The 26,368-nt window shown below is 34.9% G+C and overlaps 1 long non-coding RNA gene across 1 annotated transcript in view; it reads left to right on the top strand.

The window, feature by feature from the left end:
• The window catches only part of LOC141278972 (uncharacterized), an 88,010-nt gene that overhangs the window by 13,801 nt on the left and 47,841 nt on the right, over positions 1-26,368 (top strand). The window contains exon 2 of the long non-coding RNA XR_012332499.1: positions 17,983-18,097. This is a non-coding gene — a long non-coding RNA (uncharacterized lncRNA). The remainder of the gene's footprint in view (positions 1-17,982; positions 18,098-26,368) is intronic.

The raw sequence follows: 26,368 nt of genomic DNA on the forward strand, positions 1-26,368 counted from the left end.
TCAATTACTTACCAATTTTGAGTTTCTTACTTATATTCTCAATAGTGACATTTGTTGCATTTGCAAATATCTTCAATCACCCTATGGGTTGACTTTACTCAATGCTGTTTCTCTTGATAAATAGACATTTTTAGTGTTAATATAGTTACAGAGGTAATTTTAAGTTAATGATAATATCTTTTGTGTGATAGTAAGGAAATATTTGCCAAATCCAAGGTATCAATATGCATTGCTATGTTTTCCTCTAACCTGCTCTGCTGTTTTAACTTTCATATTTGCATTTTCCCTTCTTCTTGAATTTATTTTCACTTAAAATGGGAGTACGGATCAAGACAGTTTTCTTTTTTTCCATTTGAATATCCATTTGACACAGGCAGTTTATTGAAACATAACTCATTTCTCTACTTTAGTGTTGTCATAATTAGGTGAACATTTATGTATGGGTAGATTTTGGAAATCTCTATGATATTCTGCTGGTGAGTTTGTATATCCCAGGGCAATGCAAACACTACACTTCCTGATTAATATATTTTATAATAGGTCTTGGTATCTGGTGGTGTAAGTTGTATAGTGTTGCGCTACTTCAAATCCCTGTGGCACTTTTACCCTTAGAGTTTACAAATGAATTTAAGAATCAGCTTTTAGCACCTCCCCAATCCTTCACAAATCTATGAACACACACACAGACAGAGCTATGATTTTGATTGGGGTTGTATTATATATATGGTTTGCTCTGGCTAAATTTGAAATTTTATTCAGTTTCCCCTGTCCTTCAATTTTTTAGTTCATTAATTTTACTCAGTAATATGTTTCCACATGATTTTGGTTTTGGTGTATCATTACAAGCACCATATAACTTTGTTAACTTTTACATTTTTGATCCATGTTTACTTTTTAAATTTTTGAATGTTTCTTTACCTTTGTCTTTTTTTTTTAATTGGAGTATGGTTGCTTTACACTGCTGTGTCAGTTTCTGCTGTACAGCAAAGTGAATCAGCCATATGTATACATATATCCCCTCTATTTGGTTTTCCTTCCCATTTAGGTCACCAAATAGCACCGAGTTCCCTCCGAACCTACTGTATACACTAGGTTCTCATTAGTTATCTACTTTATACATAGTAACGTATATTTGTCAATTCCAATCTCCCAATTCATCTCACCCCCCTCTTCCACTTTGGTATCCATACATTTGTTCTCTACATCTGTGTCTCTATTTCTGCTTTGCAAATAAGATCATCTATACCATTCTTCTAGTTTCCACATATGTGTGTTAATATACAATATTTTTTCTGACTTATTTCACACTGTATGACAGTGTCTAGGTCCATCCACATCTCTGCAAATGACACAATTTCGTTTCTTTTTATGGCTGAGTAACATTCCATTGTATATACGTACCACATCTTCTTTATCCGTTCCTCTGTTGATGGACATTTAGGTTGCTTCCATGACCTGGCTATTGTAAATAGTGCTGCAATGAACATTGGGGTGAATGCATCTTTTTGAATTATGGTTTTTTCTAGGTATATGCCCAGTAGTAGGATTGCTGGGTCATATGGTAATTCTATTTTTAGTTTTTTAAGGAACCTCCATACTGTTCTCCATAGTGGCTGTATCAATTTACATTCCCACCAACAGTGCAAGAGGGTTCCCTTTTCTCCACACTCTCTCCAGCATTTGTTGTTTGTAGATTTTCTGTTGATGCCCATTCTCACTGGTGTGAGGTGATACCTCATTGTAGTTTTGATTTGCATTTCTCTAATAATTAGCGATGTTGAGCATCTTTTCGTGTTTGTTGGCTATCTGTATGTCTTCTTTGGAGGAATGTCTGTTTAAGTCTTCCACCCATTTTTTGATTGGGTTGTTTGTTTTTTTGATATTGAGCTGCATGACCTGTTTGTAGATTTTTGAGATTAATACCTTGTCACTTGCTTCGTCTGCAAATATTTTCTCCCATTCTGAGGGTTGTCTTTTCATTTTGTTTATGGTTTCTTTTGCTGTGTACCTTCCCTCAACTTTGATTCTTGACGTATTCCCTCTCTGCCTTTCATTAGATAAAATTTTAATTTCTCTTGTTTCCCTTTCTTGATTCATAAACTATAGATTATATGTTTATCATTTCATTGTTTTAGTGCTCCTCCTTAGATTTTGTTAGAAAATATACTCTAACTTCAAAAAGTTAGTTATTTAGCATTAATACCCTTCTTTTGCCCAGATTTTTTTTAATGTTCTTGAACTCCCCATTGAACATTGCTCCAAATTGCTATTCTTTTAGATGGTATTATATATCTCTCTAACACAAAATATGTGAATATTATTATCATATAGTAAATAGTTAAATAAATTTAAAATAGATTTTTTAAGTTTCTACGGCTTTTATTTATTCCCAAGCCTTTCTTTTTTCTTCAGTTGACATCATGATGAACTATATTGCATAATATGTGTTTAAACTGAGATTAGTGAGTGGTAATGTATTTCAGCTTTTATATATAAAATTTTATTCATCTGTCTTCACTCATATGGTAATTTGACTATGTAAAATCCTAGTTTAGAGTTATTATTCCTCAGCATTCATACATATTTTTCAATATCATAGAGAAATTATATTTCCAGTGAGAAAACTCTTCCCTGTATAATTGTTCATTTGAAGGTAGTCTGTACTATGTCTGAACCGTTGATAGCTTTTAAGAGTACCACTTTAGCTTTCCTGTTACTCAATTATACTATAATATGTCTTGGTTTGAATGTATGTATTAAACTCGTTTGGTATTTGAAGTACATTTTTTTATCTGCAAACCTATGTGTTTCCACAATTCAAAAAAGTTTTCAAAAATAATCTTTTCCAAAATGGTTTTCTTTTATACTCTATATTCTCTTTTTTTTTTCTGGACTACTTCTTAGAATATTCAACCTTTCCATATTACATCCAGATATTTTACTACTTTTATAATTTTGTCTTTCTGTACAATGTTATAAGTGCCTTCCTTTGTTCTATATGTAATTTACTAATGTTCTCTCCTCAACTGAATCCAGTCTAAAGTTCCAGTTAAATATTTGTTGTGTATTTTATTCCCACATTAAAAAATTTTTTCCAGGTATTAACAATTTGCCTTATTTTACCTATTTGCATACTCCAAGTATACACATGTACATATACACACATATGTATTTAATTTTGTGTATTAACCTCATGTGCTGCAATCTTGCTATAATAACTTACTAATTACAGGAATTTCTTTACTGATTCTTTTGGATATTCTACATAAACAATCGTATGATCTGTGAACATAGTTTTATTTTTTCCTTGTTAATCTCTATACCTTTTATTTCCCCTTCTGTCTTATTGCATTAGCTAAGGCTTCCAGGATGATGTTGAAAAACAATAGTGACAGAAAGACTTTCCTTGCCTGTTCCTGATCTGATTAGGAAAGACTTGAGCTTATCATTATTAACTATGATATTAGGACTGTAGGATTTTTGTAAATATTCTTTATCATTAAAGAAAGTTTCCCTGAGCTCTAGTTTACTGAGAATGTTTATTATGAATGTGTGATAGATTTTTGTCAAATGCTATTCTGTAACTTTTGGTGTGATCGTGTGTTATTTTTTCTTCTTTAGCCTATTAATATGATTAGTTACGTTAATTTTTGAATGTTGAGCTAGTCTTGCATACATGGGAAAAATCCCAGCTAATCATGGTGTATAATTCTTTTGATTCATTGTTGAATTTGATTTGCTAATATTTTGTTGTGGATTTTTTGCAACTGTTTTCATGAGATATTGTTTGTATTGAGTTTTGTTTTTATAATATCTTTATTCATCCCTATTGTCGCATATTGCAGAATGTCGTTCCTTTTAAGTTTGAATAATATTTCATTATGTGTATATATAACACATTTTCTTTTTACATTCATCTACTGATAGACATTCAGGTTTTTGGCTATTATGAATAGTGCTGCAGTGAACATAGGAGCACTAATATCTCTTTGAGATCCTGATTTCATATATTGTATTTTGGATAAATACCCAAATGTGGAACTGCTGGATCATGTGGTGGGTCCTTTTTTCTTTTTATTATTTTTGAGGAACTTTCTTACTGCTTTCTAGAGCAGATGCACCATTTTACATTCCCACCAACAGTGTATAAATGTTCCAATTTCTTCACATCCTGCCAACATTTTTCATAATTGCCATCCTGAAAGGTGTGAGGTGGTATATCATTGTAGTTTAGATTTGCATTTCCTTGATGATTAGTGACAGTGAGCATGTTTTCATATTCCTGTTGGCCATTTGTATGTCTTCTCTGGAGAAATGTCTACTCGAGTCCACAGCCCATTTTTAAATGTTGTTTGTTTTGCTATGGATTTATAGCACTTCCCTATATATTTTGGAAATAGATCCCTTATCAAATATATGGTTTTGAAGTATTTTCTCTCATTCTGCAGGTTGTCTTTCACTCTTGATTATTTCTTGTGCTGTGCAGAATTTTTTTATTGTTTGACATAGTCCTACTTGTCTATTTTTGCTTTTGTTGACAGTGCTTATGGTGTCATATCTATCAAAGTATTGTCAAGATCAATATCAAGGAGATTTTTCCCTTCGTTCTCTGGAGTCTTATAGTTTCAGGTCTTGCATTTAAGTCTTTAATCCATTTTGAGTTGTTTCTTTGTGTATAGTAAAGCATCAGTCCAATTTCATAATTTTGCATATTCCTATCCAGTTTTCCCAGCACCATTTATTGAAAGACTCCCCTTTGCCCACTGTGTATTTTTGGTACCCTTGATGAACAGTTGACTGTATATGTAAGTAATTATTTCTGGGCTGTCTGTTCTGTTCCTTTGGTCTATATGTCTGTCTTTATGCTGGCACCACACTATTTTAAGTACTGTGGCTTTGCAATATATTTTTAAATTAGAAAGTGTGATGCCTCCAGCTTTCGTCTTCTCTCTCAGATTGATTTGACTACTTAGGGGTCTTTTATGATTCCATCTGAATTTTAGAATTGCTTTTTTTCTATTTCTGCAAAAAAGACTGAGATTTTGATAGGAATTTTGTTGAACATGTAGATTGCTTTGGGTAGTATGAACATTTTAATAATATTATGACTTCCAATCCATGAATACATGATGTATTTTCATTGTTTGTGTCTTCCTTAATTTCTTTCATTAATATTTTGTACTTTTCAATATAGAAGTCTTTCACCTCCTTAGTTAAGTTTATTTCTGAGTATTTTATTCTTTTGATGCAATTTTAAATGGGATTGTTTTCCTAATTTCTTTTTTGGATAGTTTCATGTTAGTGTGTAAAAACATAGCTGATTTTTGTTTGTTCATTTTGTATCCTACCATTGTAATGAATAAGTTTATTCTGATATTGTAATTTTTTTGAAGTCTTCAAGGTTTTCTATATATAAGATCAGGTCATCTGCAAACAGGAACAATTAAGGTTATTGTGTAACAAAAATTGGTCCATTTGGCTACCTTTGAGAGAGAATGGCAACTGAACCCTTGGGAGAAGCATGGAGATGACTCTTGTGAGGAAGGAGAGTGATACAATGGTAGCTGGAGAGAGAGATGAAGTCACACTTCAAAATAAATTATGGGTTAAATCTCAAGAGAAATTAAAAGTATTTTATCAAAATAAAAATTAAACTGATCAAAATTTGTGAAACATAGTGAAAACAGTACTTGGGGGAAACTTAGCACTGAATGTATGTGTAATAAAACAAAAATTCAATAAGAGCACTTTAAACATAAAGCAAGCAGAAGGAAAATAAATAAAAACAGCAAAAATCAATAAAATTGAAAATGAAAAAAATAGAGAAAAGTGAGAAAGCCAGTTTTTTAAAAAGATCAATAAAATTAATAAATTTCTACTTTGGCTAACTAAGAAATAATAGAAAACACAAATTATGAATATCAGAAATAAAGATTAGGTCATCATTACTGACTTGTGGATATTAAAGGATAACAAAGAAATATTATGAGCACATCTATGCCCATATATTTGATAACTTATATAAAGTGGATCAATTTCTTGAAAGATACAAACTACCAAAATTTATGCAAGGAGAATAGATAACTTGGATGTGCTTATATCTATTTAAAACTTGAATCATTAATTAATAACATTTCACAAAAGAAAGTACAAAGTCTAAATAATTCTATTGGAAGGAAAGAAAATATTTTCTTACGTTTCAAAGATTTTATTAATTCATTAATTAATGAGGTAACTAGTAGATGTTACAACCAGTTCATAGGAGAATTTTAAAAACATACATATTAACGTCTTTCAGGAAGGCTGAAATGATTTACAAAACAGTGATCAGTGTCCTTAGGGTAATTTTTTGTGTGTCTCCACCAGACACAATTTGTATTTTTATGGACAAGAAACATTTTATTCCTATTAGTGTTCTACAGATTTCATAGATTTAAAATGGCTCAAAGTCAATGAAAGGCAGAGATAACTTGGAAGGGTACACTCAATGGGACAGTAATCATTTTTGCCCATTTCAGTGTCTTCACAAGTTTTCTGACACCTGCTACCAATGAATGGGGTAGAAGCTCTTTAAAAAAGCTAAAATTAGTTATAAAATATAAAGTTATATTTTCTTCATATATTTTAGAAGTAATATATACATTTTGCAATCTTAATGAAATCACCTTCCAAGGCTAGTACTAATGCCTAACATTAACATCCATCTGAACAGTCCCGCATTAATGCACTGCAGAACTGAATGTGATTCACTTCACCCAGATCTCCCAGAACCTGAAGCATTAATGTGCAGAGGCCCTCCTGCCAGTACTGCCAGGATCCTAACTCTGATGAAGTGAGAAGAATAGCTCTACCCAATTTAAGTTCCAATCTCATTTATATGAGGAGACACAAAACCATAGCTCCTCAGGTTTACAACATCTTGGAGAATGGCCCTTTTGTTTAAATTGTATTGCTTTCTCCCTAGGATTCAAATTTAGGACCCGTAAGATCCAGTTCAATGGTCATATGAGTGACAGGGAACAGAAAAGAGATACAGATTTTTTGATCTTCTTGAAAGCCTGCTGTTTGTGATATTATTATATCCATTCATCTACCCATTCATTCAGCCTTCTAATCTCTAATACTAGGGTAATTTTAGTATTAAAGCTGTCATAGGGAGAAGCTTATCACAAATTAGCAGAAGATTCCCAAATCCTATCATCTGATACCTTTCCAGGGAGGTCTGTCTACTGATCCAGGGAATCAGCATGGTATCTTGTAGAGGTAGCAGGGTTCTGGGGTGAAAGAAACTCAACTTGTTAGTTCTCGTTCTCTTCAGGCACATTATCCTTTGTAAAATAAGGGGATTGATTACACAACTTTATGAGATTATTGTGATAATTAGGGATGTATTTGACAAATAATGTTCAATCGCTGAATGCAGATTCCTTTACTGCCCCGTATCATTAAGGTAGGTCTCCTATTCAGTTCAAGTGCTGGTAATACGTAACTCTCTTCCTCACACTTACATTCTTATTTTATTTCCAATAAGTTATTCATGAAAATTTTATGCTCCAGTTCATTTTAACAGATGTACTAGAATAATATCCTTTATCTTGGTATAATTATTATGATTAATTTGTTATAGTAAGTATAATTATAATAATGTTATAAGCACTGTTAACCTTTTTATAACTCAACTCTTTGGGCTATAGTTAATTTTTCTCTACTTTTTCTGTACACTCATCATTAAAAATTTCCTCTAGTCCTATAGTATTATTTTTTGAGGTATCTGAACCAATCATTTAAGAAATAAATTATTTCTACACAATCTCTGCCAGATATTAGAAGCAAAGGAAATACTTGCTAATGCAACATTTGAAGCCATCATTGTCCTAAACAAAATCAGATGTACACTACAAGAAAGGGAAACTGCGTACCAATATATCTCATGAACATAGATTCAAATGTTCTTAACAAAATATTAACAAGTTGAATCCAAAAGTGTACATTTTAAAATACATATTAATTTACCGACACTCCAAATTATTGCTTGTCTCAAAATCATTCTTATTTTTCCCTCAAAGGTATACATGTTTGCCTAAAATAATGTTATGAGAGTGAGGAAAACAACAAAGATGACAAAATAAAAATTAAATATTTCCTCACTTGTGGGTAAGTTTAAAATACCTAATTTTTCTAAGACTTTTTAAAGCAATTCAGTAAACTTATTTGCCACTAGAATAAAGGTCAAATAATTACTGCTGTTCTATTTGGTTCCATGATAATTCACTTTAAAAAACCCCATGAACATAAATTATTAACAAACATGACTTAGGGATCAAAACATCTAAAAATGCTGTTAAACTTTTGAATTAAATGATGTGTTTAGAAATTGATAAAAACACTTTTGCATATACTGAATAAAGGAAATTTTAGTTATCATTATCTTCACAGGAGGTTATCAGGGGCATTTTGCTCTAAGGAAACTGATGTTTATTAAGCATCTGTACAGGCCTCAGGAGATACATTTATAATCATTATAACTTACTCTCCCCACCAAGCCAATTAGATAATATCTCAAATGCAACAGAAGAGGAAATAGCAACAGAAGAGAAAATAGTGGATTGAGTATATGTCATAAAGTCACACAACTAAGCATAGGGTAGTAATGATAACTTAGAAATAATAGCATCAAATGAGAGTTTGGTTCCATTTAATAATGGAGATTTGGAGATAGCATTCAATGTCGAGGAATTATGACACACAGTTTCTTCTGAATTAAAGCTTTTTTGATTTGGAATGTTTTCAAATACAAGCAACAGAATATTTGGCTCATGGTTGCTTAAGCAAATAGCATCTTCCCTCTCCTCTCTCTCCCTCTCCCTCTCCCTCTCCCTCTCCCTCTCCCCTCATTGGCATATGCATGCATGCATGCATGCATGCATGCATGCGTACGCACACACACACATACACACACACAAAGAGAAGGAGAGCAGTCCAGGGCAACTGAAGATGTTTAACAATATTCTGTGGAAATTGGCTCCTATTTTTCCATTCTACCATCCTTATGTGGAATCATTTTGCTCTTGGCCCCTCGGTCCTACACTATATTAGACATTATATTTATGTTCAAGGAATGGAGTGGGTGCAAGGGCAATGAAGCCAAGGTTTGGCCTGCTTAGTCTGTTTTTGTTTTGTTTTGTTTTGTTTTAGTAAGGAAAGCAAAATCTGAGAAGCTTTACTAAGCACTATCACCTGCTACTTCTTTTTTCTTTTTATAAATATTGGCTTACAGCACTGTGTGAGTTTAAGGTGATCAGCATAATGATTTGACTTATATACACCATGAAATGATTATGATAATGATATTTGTGGTCTTTTTGATGATAGTCATCTGACAGGTGTGAGGTGGTATCTCATTGTTGTTTTAATTTGCATTTTTCTGATGATTAACAATGTTGAGCATCTTTTCATACGTTTGTTGGCGATCTGTATGTCTTCTCTGGAAAAATGTCTACTCACATACTCTGCCCATTTTTAGTCAGATTGTTTGTTTTATTTATGTTGAGTTGTGTAAGTTCTTGTAAATTTTGCATTTGAACCCCTTATGAGATATATCATTTACAAATATATTATTTCATTCAGTAGGTGGCATTTTTATTTTGTTGATGATTTCCTTCAGTGTGCAACAAGCTTTTTAGTTTGATATGGTCCCATTTGTTTATTTTTGCTTTTGTTTCCTTTGCCTGAGAAGACATATCCAAAAAAATATTACTAAGACTCATGTCAAATAACTTACTGCCTAAGTTTTCTTCTAGAAGTTTTATGGTTTCAGATCTTATATTTAAGTCTTTAATGTACTTTGAATTTATTTTCATGCATGGTGTGAGAGAGTAGTCTAGTTTGATTCTTTTACATGGAGCTGTCCAGTTTTCCCAACACCATTTTATTGAAGAGGTTATCTTAGCCTCATTGTATATTTTGGTTCCTTCATCATAGATTAATTGTCTATATGAGTGTGAGTTTATTACTGGGCTGTTTGGTTCCATTGATCTATGTGTCTGTTTTTGTTCCAGTACTATACTGTTTTGATTACTGTAGCTTTGTAGTGTAGTTTGAAATCACAAAGTGAGATAACAACTTTGTTCTTCTTTCTCAAGATGGTTTTGGCTATTGGGTTTTTTGTGTTTCCATATTTTAGAATTATTTGTTCTATATCTGTAAAAAATACGATTGGTATTTTGATAGGAATTGCATTGAATCTGTAGATTGCTTTGGGTTGTATGGTCATTTGAACAATACAGATTCTTCTAATACATGAACACGGTAAAGTTTCCATCTGTTTGTGTCATCTTCACTGTCTTTCATCAGTGTCTTATAGTTTTCTTAGTACAGGTATTTTATATCCTTAGTTAGATTTATTCCTGGATACTTTACTCTTTTAGATGAGATTGTAAATAGAATCGTTTTCTTAATTTTTCTTTCTGGCAGTTACTTGTTAGTGTTTAGAAATACAACAGATTTCTGTATATTAATTTTGTATTCTGCAACTTTACCAAATTCAGTGATGAGCTCTAGTAGTTTTCTGGTTGCATCTTTAGAATTTTCTATGTTTAGTATCATGTCAACTACAAGCAGTGGCAGTTTTCTTTCTAATCTGGATTTCTTTTATTTCATTTTCTTCCGATTGCTGTGGCTAGGACTTCCAATACCATGTTGAAGAAAAGTGGTGAGAGGGATCATCCTTGTCATGTTCCTTATCTTAGAGGAAATAATTCATCTTTTCACCAATGGCTGAGATTTTTATCTGTGGAGTTGCCGTATATGGCCTTTATTTTCTTAAGGTGTATTTCCCCTATAACCACTTTTTTGAGAGTTTTTATCATGAATAGATGTTAAATTTTGCTGAAAGATTTTTCTGAATCTATTGAGATGATTTTTATTCCTCTGTTGTTAATGTGGTATATAGAATTTATAAATTTGCATATGTTTAACCATCTTTGCATACCTGGGAGAAATCTCACGTGATCATGGCGTATGATCCTTTTAAGGTATTGTTGAATTTCATTTGATAATAGTTTGTTGAGGATTTTTACATCTGTTTATCAGTAATACTGGTCTGTAATTTTCTTTTTTGTACTAGTTTTGCCTGATTTTTGTATCAGAATCATGCTGGTCTTGCAGAGTAAGTTCAGAAGAATTCCATGCTCTGCAATTTTGGGGATTAGTTTGAGAAAGAGAGATGTTCACTCGTCTCTGAATGTTTGGTAGAATTCACTTCTAAAGCCATCTGGTCCTGAACTTTTGTTTGTTGGGATATTTTTAAATTACTGATGAAATTTCATTATTGGTAGTTGATCTGGTCATATTTTCTGTTTTTTCCTAGTTCAGCCTTGGGAGATTTTACACTTCTATAAATTTGTCCACTTCTTCTAGGTTGTCTATTTTATTGGAGTATAATGGTTCATAGTAATCTCTTAAGATCCTTCATGTTTCTGTGGTGTTGATTGTAACTTCTCCTTTTTCATTTCTGAATTTATTGATTTGGACAACCTCTCATTTTTACTGGGTAAAGATTTATCAATTCTGTTTATCTTTTCAAAGAATCAGCTCTCACTTTCATTGATCTTTTCTATTGTTCTTTTAGTCTCTATTTTATTTATTTCTGCCCTGATCTTTATAATTTCTTTTTTTTTACTAAGTTTAGGTATTAGTTGTTCTTTTTCTAGTTCCCTTGAACTAGAAAACTAGTTCCAGGTTTTGAACTGGAACTTGAACTAGTTCCCAGGTGTAAGGCCTGGTTGTTTATTTGAGATAAGCTTGTATCACTATAAACTTCCATCTTAAAATTGCTTTTGCTGCATCCCATGGATTTTTGAATTGCTGTCTTTGTTTTCATTTGTCTCCATGTATTTTTTATTTCTTCTCTGATTTCTTCAGTGATTTATTTTTTGTTTAGTAGTATATTGTTTAGCCTCTACATGTTTGTGTTTTTTTGCTTTTTTTTCTTGTAGTTGATTTCTAGTCTCATAATATTGTGGTTGGAAAAGATGCTTGATATAATTTCAGTTTCCTTATATTTACTGAGAATTGTTTTGTGGCCTAGCATGTGAGATATCCTAGAGAATGTCCCATGTGAGCTTGAAAAGAATATGTATTCTGCTGCTTTTGGTTGAACGTTCTATTTACATCTATTAAGTCCAATTGATCTAATGTGTCATCTGAGGTCAATGTTTTATTACTGATTTGTCCATCGATGTATGTGGGATGTTAAAGTTCCCTATTATTGTGTTACTGTCAATTTCTCACTTTATGTCTATTAATATTTGTTTTATGTACTTAGGTGCTCCTATGTTGGGTGCATTATGTTTACAGTTGTTATATCTTCTTCTTGGATTGATCCCTTGATCATCACATAATGTCCTTCTTTGTCTCCTGCTACAGTCTTTGTTTTGAAGTCTATTATGTTTGATATAAGTATTGCTACCCCTACTTTCCTTTCATTTCCATTTGCATGGAATACCTTTTACCATTCCCTCACTTTCAGTGTCTGTGTGTCTTTAGATCTGAAGTGAGTCTACTGTAGTCAGCATATACATGGGTCTTGTTTTTGTATCTATTCAGCCACTCTGTGTCTTTTGATTGGAGCATTTAGTCAATTTACTTTTAAAGAAATTAATGCTAGGTATTTACTTATTGCCATTTTGTTGATTGCTTTTGGATTGTTTATGTAGTTCTTTTTTATTCCGTTCTTCTTTTGTTCTTCTTCCCTTGTGATTTGATAATTATCTTTAGTATTTTGTTTGGATTCCTTTCTCTTTTTTGTGTGTGTATCTATTATGGATTTTTCGTTTGTGGTTACCATGCAAATTTATATAGAGCAGTGTGTGTGTGTGTGTGTGTGTGTGTGTGTGTGTGTGTGTGTGTGTATGATTATTTTAAGTGGCTCATGTCTTAAGTTCAAATGCATTGTAACAACTCTGAATCTACTCCCCTCCCATGTTTACTGTTTTTGACATCCTATTTTACAGCTTTTTGTTTTGTGTATACCTTAACTACTTATTGCAGATATAGATGACTTTACTACATTTTTCTTTTAACCTGCCTACTAACTCTTTACATGCTTGATTTACTACTTTTGCTGTATATTTGCCTTTAACAATGAGCTTTTTTCTTTTATAATTTTTATTTTTATAGTTGTGGCCTTTCTTTGATTAGAGAAGTCCCTTTAACATTTCTTGTAAAGCTTATTTCCTGGTGTTAAACTCTTTTAGCTTTTGCTTGTCTGTAAAACTTTTGATCTCTCAATCAAATCTGAATGAAAACCATGCTCTGTAGTGTGTTCTTAGTTGTAGGGTTTTCCTTTAAATCACTTTAAATATATTGTACCACTGCCTTCTGGCCTGCAGAGTTTCTGCTGAAAGTCAGTAGATAACCTTATTGGAATTCCCTTGTACATAACTTGTTGCTTTTCCATTGCTGCTTTTAGTAGTTTATCTTATTTTTTTGTCATTTATTTACAGTGTGTCTTGGTGTGGTCCTCTCAGCATTGATCATGTTTGGTACTCTCTATAATTCTGGGAACTGGATGTCTGTTTCCTTTCCCATGTAAGAGAAGTTTTCATTTATTATGTCTTCAAATATGTTCTCGGCTCCTTTTTCTCTTCTTTGCCTTCTGGGACCCCTATAATGTAAATATTAATAGCTTAATGTTGTCCCAGAGGTCTCTTAAACTGTCCTTATTTCTTTTTATTCTTTTTTTTTTCCTGTTTAGCGTCAGAGATTTCCACTACTTTGTCTCCCAGATTGCTGATCTGTTCCTCTATATCGTCCAATCTGATGTTGATTCCTTCTAGAGTATTTTTTCTTTCAATTATTGTATTCTTCATTTCACTTTGGTTCTTTTTTATATCTTCTAATTCTTTGTTAAAAACATGTAACTTCTCATTCTGTTCATCTAATCTTCTCCTAGGTTCTTTAAGTATCTTTATAATCATTACCTTGAAGTCTTATTAGGTAGATAGTTTATCTTCTCTTATTTTAGTTCTTTTTCTGGGGTTTTATCTTGCTTCTTCATTTGGAACATATTCCTCTGTCACTTCATTTTGCCTGATTTGCTGTTTTTATTTCTATATATTTGGAGGTTTGTTTGTGATTCCTGATCTTGAAGAAGTGGCTTTGTGTAGAAGATATCATATGCATCCAAGCAGTGAACTCCCCTTTTGTCACCAGAGCTATGTGCTCCAGCTGTGCACCCTCTGTGGGCTGCATGGGTCCTTCTCTTGTGGGAGTCTGAATACTGTGGGTGGTCTGGTATGTGTGGCAGGCCCCCAGTTTGTTTGGTTGCCAAGTCCTGCCTTGTGCTGAGGCTGCTGGTACACAAGGCCAATTCATGAGGTAACTCACTGCAGAGTCCCGAGGGTCACAGGTCTATTGCTGGTCCACTGGTGGGCAGAGCTGAGTCCTGGAATGGATAGTTGCAAGGCTGGATTTCCTGGATCTAGTGTCAGCCTGCTGGTGTGTGAGGCCAGTTCCTGAAATGGCTGTCTATGCAGTCTGTGGGGCTCAAATCTGGTGTTGGTCACTGTTGAGTGGGGCTGGATTCTGGGGCAGCTGACTGAGGGATCCAAGGTGTCTTGAAGTTGGTGTTGGCTTCCTGGTGGGTGGAGGTGGGGTCTGGGGGGGATTCCAGGGCTGGTGTTGGCCTACTGATGGATAGGGCCAGAGCTCAGGGGGTCCCTGGGCTAGTGCTGGCCTGCAGGTAGGTGGACTGGGTGCTAACATGGCAGGCTGCAGTGCTGTGGTGGTCTTGGAAATGGTGTCTACCTGCTGGTGGATGGGGCTGTGAATCAGGTGATCCTGGGGCTGGTACCTGTCCACTGGTGATAAAACTGGGTCCTGTCACTCGTGCTGGCCCACTGGTGGGTGTAGCCAAGTCCTGTGGTCTCTGGCTGATGTCCTAGGCCCTGTGATGGATGGGGCTAGTTCTTGTGGCCACTGTGGGCTCAGGCAGTCTTAAGACAACTGGCCTGCTGATGGGTGGGACTGTTTCCCCATCCACTAGTTGCTTGGTCTGAGCTATCCCAGTAATGGTTCTGACAGGTTGGTGGGCAGGGCTGCATTCCAGCACTAATAAGCTAGGGGGAGAATTCCAAAATGGTGTTTGCCAGCAATAGTATCCTCTTAGGAGAACAAGCTCCAAAAACTGGCTGCCACCAACGTCTATGTCTCCAGGGTGAGCTCTAGTTGCCTCTCGCCTCTCTGGGTGTCTCCCCAGAATCAGCACATGGGTCTGACCCAGGCTCCTTTCAAATCATTACTTCTGTCCTTGGTTCTGGAGCATATGAGATTTTGTATGTGTCCTTTAAGAGTAGAGTTTCTTTCCCCCATGGCCTTCTGTATCTCCCCAAAATAATCCCTGCTAGCCTTCATAGCCACATGTTCTGGGGGGATTGTTTTCCTCGTACAGGACCCCTGGGCTGGGGAGCCTGATGTGGGCCTCTTGCTCCTCATGCCTTGGAGAGAACTTCTGCAATTTTAATTATCTTCCTGTTTGCAGGTTGCCCACCCAGGTATGTGAGACTTGACTCCACTGCATCGCTGCCCCTCCTACCTGCTTCATTATGGTTCCTTCTTTATATATTTAGATGCAGGTTTTTTCTAGTCCTCTGGTCTTTCTCATCAATATTTTCTCTGTAAATAGCTGTAAATTTGGTGTGTCCATGGGAGGAGATGAACTCAGGGTCTTCTTACTCCACCCTCTTGGCCACTCTCACCTGCTACTTGTTAATACATGAATATTTGGAGACAATTTTCCATGAGTCTCTTATGATTTTGCATGTTTGCAAAGGCACCAACAGTGTTTTTTTACATAAAATCGTTCAAAGGTATTTATGGAGGAAATAGCTTTGGGAAGTAGAATCTCCCAGCAGAGCAGAGGGCACGTTTGTGTGTTATCCAATAAAATCAATATAATATTATATCTACTTCTGGGATAAAGGACAGTCATATTTGATTGCAGCTTTTATAAAAGGTTGAGGTTTCCTAGGCTCAGAGTGCCTCTTCTGTAATGCAACCCACTGTGTGTTCTGGGTTCTCTTGACTATTACTGTATTGCCTGTAGGAGCTGAGGCTTGTGGAATCTGTGAGAATGACTCTACCTTGGCACCCTAGCAACCTTGCACATTTCTATGTAGACCACATAGGCAAGACTTGACTTCAACTTGACTAAGTCTTTGCGGAATGCCCTGTGATCCTCCTGCGACATGAGATCACGATGTTTGTGAAGAACTGTTAAAAGGCCATTTTCTACTTGCTTCCCATTTCCCCTGGGATACTGTCATGAGACATTTGTTCTTAGTCTTCCAGTTTCTGATGAGCTATGAGACTGTCTGCATTGCCTCCTTAGGGTACTGCTGCAGACTCTGAGACTGCTTAGCTACAGCATGACATCAGGTCCTCTGCAAAAGGGGTTCCCAACACTCATGCTGTATAGTCATGTCATCTGTTTCCTTTTGTTTCAGTGCTATCCTAAGGGACAGATGACATATACACAGGCACCTTTACTTCTCTTTCTTTTTGATACCTATGTATGTGATGAACAGTCATAATTTTAAAAGGGCTTTCCCTTTTGTTATTGGGCAAGTTTTACAGCCTTGCATTGGTAAAGAATCAGTACAAGAAAATGATACTCTGACTACTGCTATTTTGTGAAAAATAATTGTCCTTTTTCTTTGATCCAGAAGATTTGTGTCTTCTACCAGCATCCAATAAACTGTGACAGGCACATTTGTTAGTTTGCAAATAGTGTAAACTATCAGATCTTTCAGAGTTCTTGATGAGGATACTGACTAGAATTGTGTCATGGATATAACCCCAGCTGGATGATGGCTGGGAAGAAATGATTGTATACATAGCTTGAGTTCCCACCCAACAACATCTACCATATAAAGCTAAACTCCTAAAAATATAACAGAAGATATCAATATAAAGGCCCAATTTTAACTAGTTGCATACTTAAGACCTAGAGTAAAATTCATAACTTGTCATAGTCTCCGTAGCCAACCTACTCCTATAGTTTACTTATCTCTTTGCTTGAAGCCTTTTTTTTTCTTTTAAATAAAGAAACCCTTCTTAAACTACATAAATAATTGACTGTTTTCAATGAACAGAATCTAGAGGGGATCAGGAAATATGTCTCAGAGCATTTAAAAACACTTTGGGTTCTTTCCTCTATACTTAGGAAGTCATTATCGGTTGAAGTTGGGAGCACTTAAACTGTTTTCAAGTTTTAAAATACAGATGTTAAAAAAAAATTATTAGTTTACAAAACGATCCTTTTAGGAGTTGAATGTTATTCAGTGCTAATTATAACTTTTAATGATGGTAAAGTGCCCTGGGAGACTTTAATGAAGATTGCAAGACTACATTTCTACTATAAATTTTCTTTTCCCATACACAGAGTAAGGATAAAGAAAATGTGTTTGAACACCCAAAGGACAGAGCTAATTGCATAAAGTTCACTAAATGTTAACAGTTTCCTAGTGACCCAGGAGTCACGTAAGGGAATCACAAACACGTGTTCTGAGAAATCTTTGGCAGAATTAGTTCTCTGGAGTTTAAAAAAAAGGGCTGAGAAAAATTTAAACAATGATATCTCTTGCTTAGCCTGTAATAGATGTTACTTAAGTCAAAAGTACTGGGAAGAGACACTATAATCTGTGATTCTATTAGGGTAACTTCCTGCTTGTTTCTAATTGACTTGCTGAAAACTGTGGTTTGCCAACAGTATACTTCTAAATTAAAATTGTTCACAAAATCTCAAAAGCCAGGGTCATTGGCATTGTAAGTTATATAATTAGTAGTCAAAGTACTCTTCCCTGAAAACATTATTTCTGGACTTAAAATACTTTATCTGAATTGCTTCATAAAATGCTTCATTTGCACTCAGTCATTTAACATTTCTTTCTGCAATTCTTTGCTCTCTTGTGGTTCCTGCAGTTCAAGAGGCTAAGTGGTGCCATTTCTCTTAATTCTTGTCGGATGTGAGCATCATGTTACAGACGGAAGAATAAAGTGTTCTTCCCTTTGGAACTAGAGCAAGGCCCTTTGCAAGGTAAGTTATCTCTTCTACAGAATTAAATGGCTTATCAAGTTAAGTAATTTATCTCTAAAGCTGATCACTTCAAGTAAGTAATGTTTATCTCTTGCTTTATTTCACCATTGATACTTAAGATCACAGATGGGGTTTCGATTGTTTAAAATATCCTTAGGATATCCCAAAGAAGTTTCTGTGGGATAGAAACTTTCATTTTAAATCTATAAAATTATATTGGTGTTTTTGGAGGAAAGGAGAACATGATTTATGGATGTGTCAAATGGGTGTAAAGAAAAATGTCTTCCATATTCAAATATTAATCCATCTGTGAATCCTCACAGAGATTAAAGTCCAGACTGGACATGACCACTAATTCCCAAAAAAACAAAAAAAATGGTTTTATCACTACAAGTGCTCTTGGCCTTGTTCTTGTAAGAGGTTTCAGGCATTTTGTCAATTTTCCAAATCAAACCAACAATTACAATACAATAATGGTCACAATTTAATGCAGACCTAATTGCCAGGAACTTCTCTAAAGCCCATCCCATACTCCTGGGCATATATCCAGAGAAAACTATAATTCAAAAAGATACATGCACCGCAGTGTTCATAGCAGCACTATTTACAGTAGCCAAGACATGGAAGCAACCTAAATGTCCATTGACAGATGAATGGACAAAGAAGATGTGGTTCGATACATATTGTGAAATTTTTTGTTCTAGTTCTGTGAAAAATGCCAGTGGTAGTTTGATAGGGATCTCATTGAATCTGTAGATTGCTTTGGGTAGTAGAGTCATTTTCACAATGTTGATTCTTCCCATCCAAAAACATGGTATATCTCTGCATCTATTTGTATCATCTTTAATTTCTTTCATCAGTGTCTTATAATTTTCTGCATACAGGTCTTTTGTCTCCTTAGGTAGGTTTATTCCTAGATATTTTATTCTTTTTGTTGCAGTGGTAAATGGGAGTGTTTCTTTGATTTCACTTTCAGATTTTTCATCATTAGTGTTTAGGAATGCCAGAGATTTCTGTATCCTGCTACTTTACCAAATTCATTGATTAGCTCTAGTAGTTTTCTGGTAGCATCTTTAGGATTCTCTATGTATAGTATCATGTCACTGTAGTGAGGTGGATGGACCTAGAGTCTGTCATACAGAGTGAAGTAAGTCAGAAAGAGAAAAACAAATACCGTATGCTAACACATATATATGGAATCTAAGGGGAAAAAAGGTCATGAAGAACCTAGGGATAAGACGAGAATAAGGACACAGACCTTCTAGAGAATGGGCTTGAGGATATGGGGAGGGGGAAGGGTAAGGTGTGACAAAGTGAGAGAGTGGCATGGGCATATATACACTACCAAACGTAAAATAGCTAGTGGGAAGCAGCCGCATAGCACAAGGAGATCAGCTCGGTGCTTTGAGACCACCTAGAGGGGTGGGATAGGGAGGGCGGGAGGGAGGGAGACACAAGAGGGAAGAGATATGGGAACATATGTATATGTATAACTGATTCACTTTGTTATAAAGCAGAAACTAACACACCATTGTAAAGCAATTATACTCCAATAAAAAGGTTAAAAAAAAACAATGGTAATAAATACTCAAAATTCGTTATCTCCTTATTTTACTGCATTTTACTATAGGTTATGCTCTTCAGGTTTTTACATCTATTGTGTTTGTGTAGTCAAAATACTACAAAATAGTGGGAAGTAGAACACTTCTTCCCAACTCTGTATTCAGGGACTTCATATTGGAAGCTTGAACTCAGTCACGATGGTAGTATAACACCATAGAAATCAGCAAACGCTACAAATCAGGACTTGATATATTGTTTTGTCAATTGTTTCTAGACTTAAAAAAGGGATAGAGAAAATGCTAATAATGCAGATTAAACTTAAAAGTAGGTAATGTCTATAGCCATAAAAAAGAAAAGAAAAGAAAAAGAACATGTGGTATATATACACAATGGAATACTACTCAGCCATAAGAAAGAATGAAATAATGCCATTTGCAGCAACATTGATAAACCTAGAGATTATAACACTAAGTGAAGTAAGTCAGACAGAGAAAGACAAATACCATATGATATCACTTATATGTGGAATCTGATATATGACACAGACATACTTAATTACAAAACAGAAATAGACTCACAGACGTAGAAAACAAACTTATGGTTATCAAAGGGGAAAGGGGGTAGGGTAAATTAGGAGTTTGGGATTAGCAGATACAACTCCTATATATAAAATAAATAAACAACAAGGACCCACTATATAGCACAGGGGACCGTATTCAGACTGTAAAAAAAAAACCATAATGGAAAAGAATATATGTATACATGTATAACTGAATCACTTTGCTATACACCAGAAACTAATACAACATTGTAAATCAGCTATAATTCATGGGAAAAAAAAGACTGTAATAGTGGACTAGATTTGTGAATTGATCCTTATATATAAATTGCACATTTCACTTTCTATAATTTCTGCATTTATAGTAAAGTATGAAAATTGAGATTTTCTATACTTCAAGCAATTCATTTGCTACAATTAATTTCAAAAAAAATCTAAAATAATGTCTGGAGAGCTCTTCCTGGGCTGTGTAGGATAACTTTATCACTGAGTATGTGGTCTATGATAGGCAGGTTTTCCATAAAAAATTCGTCATTCCAATGTCATGAAAACCAGGAAGCAGGCATAATGATAGTTGTACGCTATTTAACTGCTCTATTTCTTTTTCATTTTTTTTTCTTTTGGTTTTCTGAGAACAAGTGTGGAGAAACTGTGACTATTGATTAGGGGTAAATGTCAACATCCTTTTATTAGTCTGATGTGTAGACAGACGATTGTATATGGAAAAGGTAGGCTTCCTTGAGAAATTGTGAACAAAGTCAAAAAAATATTATTCCAATTAAATGTAATTGATTTAAATTATTCTGTAATGATATATTTATAAACAATATTTACACAGATTAAGAAAACTATTTTATTCTTTCACTCCTCTTGAAATTCTGACATGATGATTTTATAACTTGCTTTAGTTAAAACTAAATGTTGTTTACAAAATTTTTTCAAGGTTAACATACTGGCAAACCTATCAGTTTTTAGAAAATTCTATGGATAATCATAGAATGCAAGACTAAGAAATCTATGAAATATAATTTGTATGATGGAAACTTTTGTTTTCTGAAAGCTTCTGTTCACTACCTATTGTATCATATTTGATGATGATGAACACCTACGATTTCTAGAAAATGACATAAAAGGCACTCTTCCTTTTTCATTATATTGAGGGCATTCCTATAATTTTCCTTCTTTCTTATAGTTTTATTCCTTTACCTTCTTACCAACTCCAAAGGTGTTTTTTCATTTGCTTGTTTACTTGTTGGGTTTGTTGCTCTATGTGTTTGTGTTATTGTTTTTATCATTCCTCTCATTAACTTTATTCCACCTAAGTGTGCTACAAAGTCAAAACTAATTTTCTAGATTCCATCCTAGAAAGCTGACAACATCCTTTTAGTCCTTTGTGGGTATTTTAGGTTTTTCACATTCATCAGAAAAGAGCATTTACATATATACCCTATTATATTTAAAATAGATAACTAACAAGGACCTATTGGATAGCACGGGAAACTGTACTAATATCTTGTAACCTATAAATGGAAGATAATGTAAAGAAAAGAATATACATATATATGTATAATTGAATCACTTTGCTGTATATCTGAAACTAACACATTGTAAATCAACTATATTTCAATAACAATTTAAAAAAATAATATACAAATACCTTTTTCTATGTAATATATACCATGTATCAGAGCATAACTTGATGCATTTCTAATTTTAAAGACTCCCTGGACTTCCCTGGAAGTGCAGTGGTTAAGACTCCATGCTTCCAATGCAGGGGACATGGTTTCAATCTCTGGTGGGGAAACTAAGATCCCACATGCCACACTGTGCAGCCAAATTAAACAAAACAATACAAAGAGACTCCCTTTTCCTCAGGAGTAGAATGAAATAAAAAGAGGAATATAGAAACACAGCCCTATCACACTCAAATGATTAGAAGGAGACCTTCTCTTTGTACTCAGAATCTAAAGGTAAAGAAAAAGAGCTTAACATTAACAGTGCTCTTCTGCATAGCTTTTTAATTTTGTTTTCTGGAATGGGCTGCACTTGATAGGCTAAAAATAAAGTATGGCAATATTTCATTATTTTCAAATGTGTTCTCTCTGATTTTACTGTCCCTAGTCATAAACATATATCAGAAGGTATTTCTGTAATTAGAAAAAAATTGGGTTTACTTATTAAGACATCCAGTAGAGTCTAATAGATATTTTCTAAAAACTCAGTCTCGAATACCAGGCCAATAATTTGCCTTTCCACAACTCAGTTCTTTCCTTTGGTTCAGGAATCATCAGTGGCAAAGGAGGAGTGGTCCACTCTGCAATATTCCCTTTCCACCCCATTTTCCCTTCTTATTATTCTAGGGTCTTGGCTGTGAGAGGACAGAAAGAGAGGTGCTAAGGTTATTTTATTTGCCTGTTGCTGTATTAATTATCTCTTTGGATGATATTTTCTGGCCATGTGCCTGCTGTTGTTGCAGACACTCCTGTGGTTGCTTCACTGCATTTATGTTTACTTTTCAACCCTCTACAGTGACATACTGCCCAATTCTGTGACTTGGGACATGACCTCCCCCATTGTGATCTGTGACAGCACCCTCCCTCTCACTGTATGTTCTGTGGTCTGCCACACAGAATTTCTTACTTCTGAAGTTCCTCCACCCTGGTAACCCCTCCTAGGTTGGGTCCCTTCATAATGACTCAAGCCTTCCATTTCCGTGGACTTCACTTAGTCCATAGAGTGCTACACATCCTAGTTCTGCTAAATGGTCAAAGTACAAATTTCCAAATGACAGTCTCTTTATTCCATGTTTGCAAACTGTTGCAGCTTGCATTTAGTCTTTATATTTTTCACTTGATAAGCAGAACCAGCAGCTGTGCTCACACAATTCCCAGCTTCCAGGGTACAAATATCCCTCTGTACTCAAAAGTCTCTCACTCTATATGGTGGGCCGAATAATGACCCCCTCCCCAAAGATATATATGCCCTAATTCTCAGACCTTGGAAATGTGTTAAATTATGTGGCAGAAAGGACTTTGCATATGTGATTATATTAAGTATCTTGAAATGGATAGATTATCCTGGATTTTCCAGGTAGGCCCAGTATAATCTCCAAGGTCCATGTAACAGGGAAGCAGAAGGGTAGAGAAGGAAATGAGACGCAGGAAGCAGTGGTTGGAGTGTTGGGGACAAGGAATGCCAGCAGCCTGTAAAAATAAAAAAAGGCAAAGATATTTCCCCCTATAGCCTGCAGAAGGAATGAAGCTCTAGAGATACCTTGATTTTAACCCTATAAGACCCAATTTAAATTTCTGACTTCCAGAACAAAACAATAGTTAATTTGTGTAGCTTTAAACCACTAGTTTTTAATTTGTTGCAGCAACAATCGAAAACAAATACACTAAACTATTCAAGAAGCTATATGAAGATGGTTCTCTAGTTTCTGCAGCCCAGCAATTCTGTAACTCAAGACTGAAATCCTGGCTTTCCTTCTTGAAAACTATATATATATATACCCATGATTTGGAAAGTAGAGGAGAAAAGTCAAAACACTCTCATAAAATTTATCAGTGAATCTCCTTCTGAATTTCTGGTCTTAAGTTTGATGGAGTGATAAAGATTAAGTTTCCAATTTCATCTGTTCTCTCCCTTGGTGATTCTGGCATAGATGTGTATCACACTTCTCAGTAATCTTAGGATGTGTGTAAATCAGATTCCCAGCAGCAAATAAATGGCACATTCAATATTTTTCATAAAGAGTTTAATAACAGGACAACTGACAAGTGTGTAGAAAGAGTAAAGAAAATCATAAAAGGTGGTGCAGAACCCTGAGGCTCTGACACCCTTATCAAATGAAGAGGAAGAATTTATCAGAAACTAGAGAAGAAAGTTAATGAGAGGCTGCCTTGAGAAGGGATGTGACCTTCCCTTGAAGTTGCAGTCATTCCAAAGTGACCCACACACCTTCCTTTCTTATACTTTCCATATCTGCCAGTGTCCCCCATTGGCTAAAACCAAACAGGAGCCAGAGGGCAAAAGAATCCAGTGTTTTTCATGTGATGTAGAGAGATGAATGGAGAAAGATGGAGAAAATTGGAGAGCAGTTATTGATGAGCAAATGAGAGACATCTCACACAGAAACCTTGTGAACATGTTTTCCAAGCTTTAGGCCTTCATCCAAAATTCTGGAGAATAGGAAAATCATGGTTCGACAACATGTAACAAATAATTACATGGAATAGGAAATGTAATAGAAGTATAAATGAGTCACTAAGGACACACAGAGGGGAAATTAAACTCCATTTGGAGATGCAAGATAGGTCTTTTTAGATTAAAAAACATTTGTCATTTGCAGTGATTATATACAGCTGTACTTCAAATGGATCATAAGAAGGGGATCATTTTATAGAAGAAAGTTTCTATTAGACCTCATGACTAAAACAGAAAATAAAGTATGAGATGCCTTGACTTTTTTATTTCATTCCTGACATTTCTGGCTCCAAATAAAATTGTATTATTTTAATGCTTCTAAAGAGGAGAGTCTGACTCCACTTTTGACACTTGAATGCTGACCACTTTTAGACCCCACTCCTCTCTTCCCCTCTTGCCCCACATGTGGACAAGCAAATAATGCCTGCTTGTGGCCTCCCTTACCACTGATGAGAAAGTTCAAACCATGGGAACTGCAGCCCACAAACCCTTCAGCCTGCTCCCCCTGCACAACCACAAGGAAAACCAAAGCCCCTCCGACCATTAAGCCATTTCTGACCAGCTTAAATGACTGTTCTTCTCTTCAAAAAAATTTCCATATATAAGTAGAAAATCTTTTCATATCCCATTAGTGTATGTGTGGTGTCATCGTGTGGACACATTAATTATGGATGGAATAGAGGTAACTCTTGTGCTCTGGGGACAGCCTGCAAAGCACAATAGTAAAGAGAAGAATTGGCTTAAAACCTTATCTTTAAAAAGATAAGTGATAAATTTTAATTAAATATATGCTTTAATGAAAGAAAATCACTAAATAATAATTGGTCCTTTATTCATCTGTGAGATATGCAAGAGACTTAAACACACTCTTTAACCATTGTACTGAGAATCAAAATTGTAATCCCATTTATTCATTCCATGTTTCCAATTACCGAATGCTTAATCAGCCTTGTATGTCCGAGATCTTGCCCTCACACCTGGCTATCCCATCCATTTACTCCCCAGCCCTTCCTTGTTCTGATATGGTGCCAGAAATACCGTCTTTTTATCTGCTCTTCAATGGAGTGGTTAATAATTCAACTTTCTTTGCTAAGGATACCTAAACTCTCTCTGCTAATTGCTCACTTGTTTTATGGTAAGGTCAGGTTCATTATAAAAGCAAACTTGATTCCTAAATGACATGCTGAAACGTGGGTAAGGAGTCAAGGAATGGGTTAGATTTTTTTTATGTATGTAGACCTCTGTTTAAAACTGACACGACCCCAGCTATTTTGACAGCTACAAACTCAATCACAATATTTTTCTGAGTGAGAGCAATCCTGGGCCATCTGCTTCCAACACTGACTTCTTTCCCAACCTCTAACCCTTACCATATCAGGTCCTCCTTCCATTTCCTTGTATGTTAGCTTATGCTAACTTCTATTGCTACACTGTTTACACTCTAGCAGTCTGAAAGTTTGAGGGAAAATGATGCTTTGGACCTCTTGCACTAATGCCATTGTAAAATGGTCACTTTGATTACTAAATTGCTTTTCAGACCTATGAAAGTCATCTATTCCTTTTCTCTTTTTCTTTATTTTTTCTCTGGGTTCTCATTTTTAACATAGGAACAGTAGCCTTACTTTACGTCAGCAAACTCTTGCTTGGTTTCACTGGTCAATATTATTACAGTGTTTTGAACCCTTTAAAGATTCTATAACGGTTGGTGCTGATTTTTAATTTTATGTCCCACAAATGGACACAGTTCATGTTATTTTCACGGAAGATATCTCATGGTATTATAATTTAAATTACTGCAAGTTTTCCCATTTCTTTCCTATAGTAGAGTTTGATACTCAGTTCTCATCAATGACAAGTAATGAGACTGAAAATGTGAATTCATGTTAAATGATCATCCTGCTTAAGAGTACCAGAGAACATCTCACATAAATCCCATTGCCTTA

This window comes from Tursiops truncatus, chromosome 6 (assembly GCF_011762595.2).
Source record: "Tursiops truncatus isolate mTurTru1 chromosome 6, mTurTru1.mat.Y, whole genome shotgun sequence".
Taxonomy (NCBI): Eukaryota; Metazoa; Chordata; class Mammalia; order Artiodactyla; family Delphinidae; genus Tursiops; species Tursiops truncatus.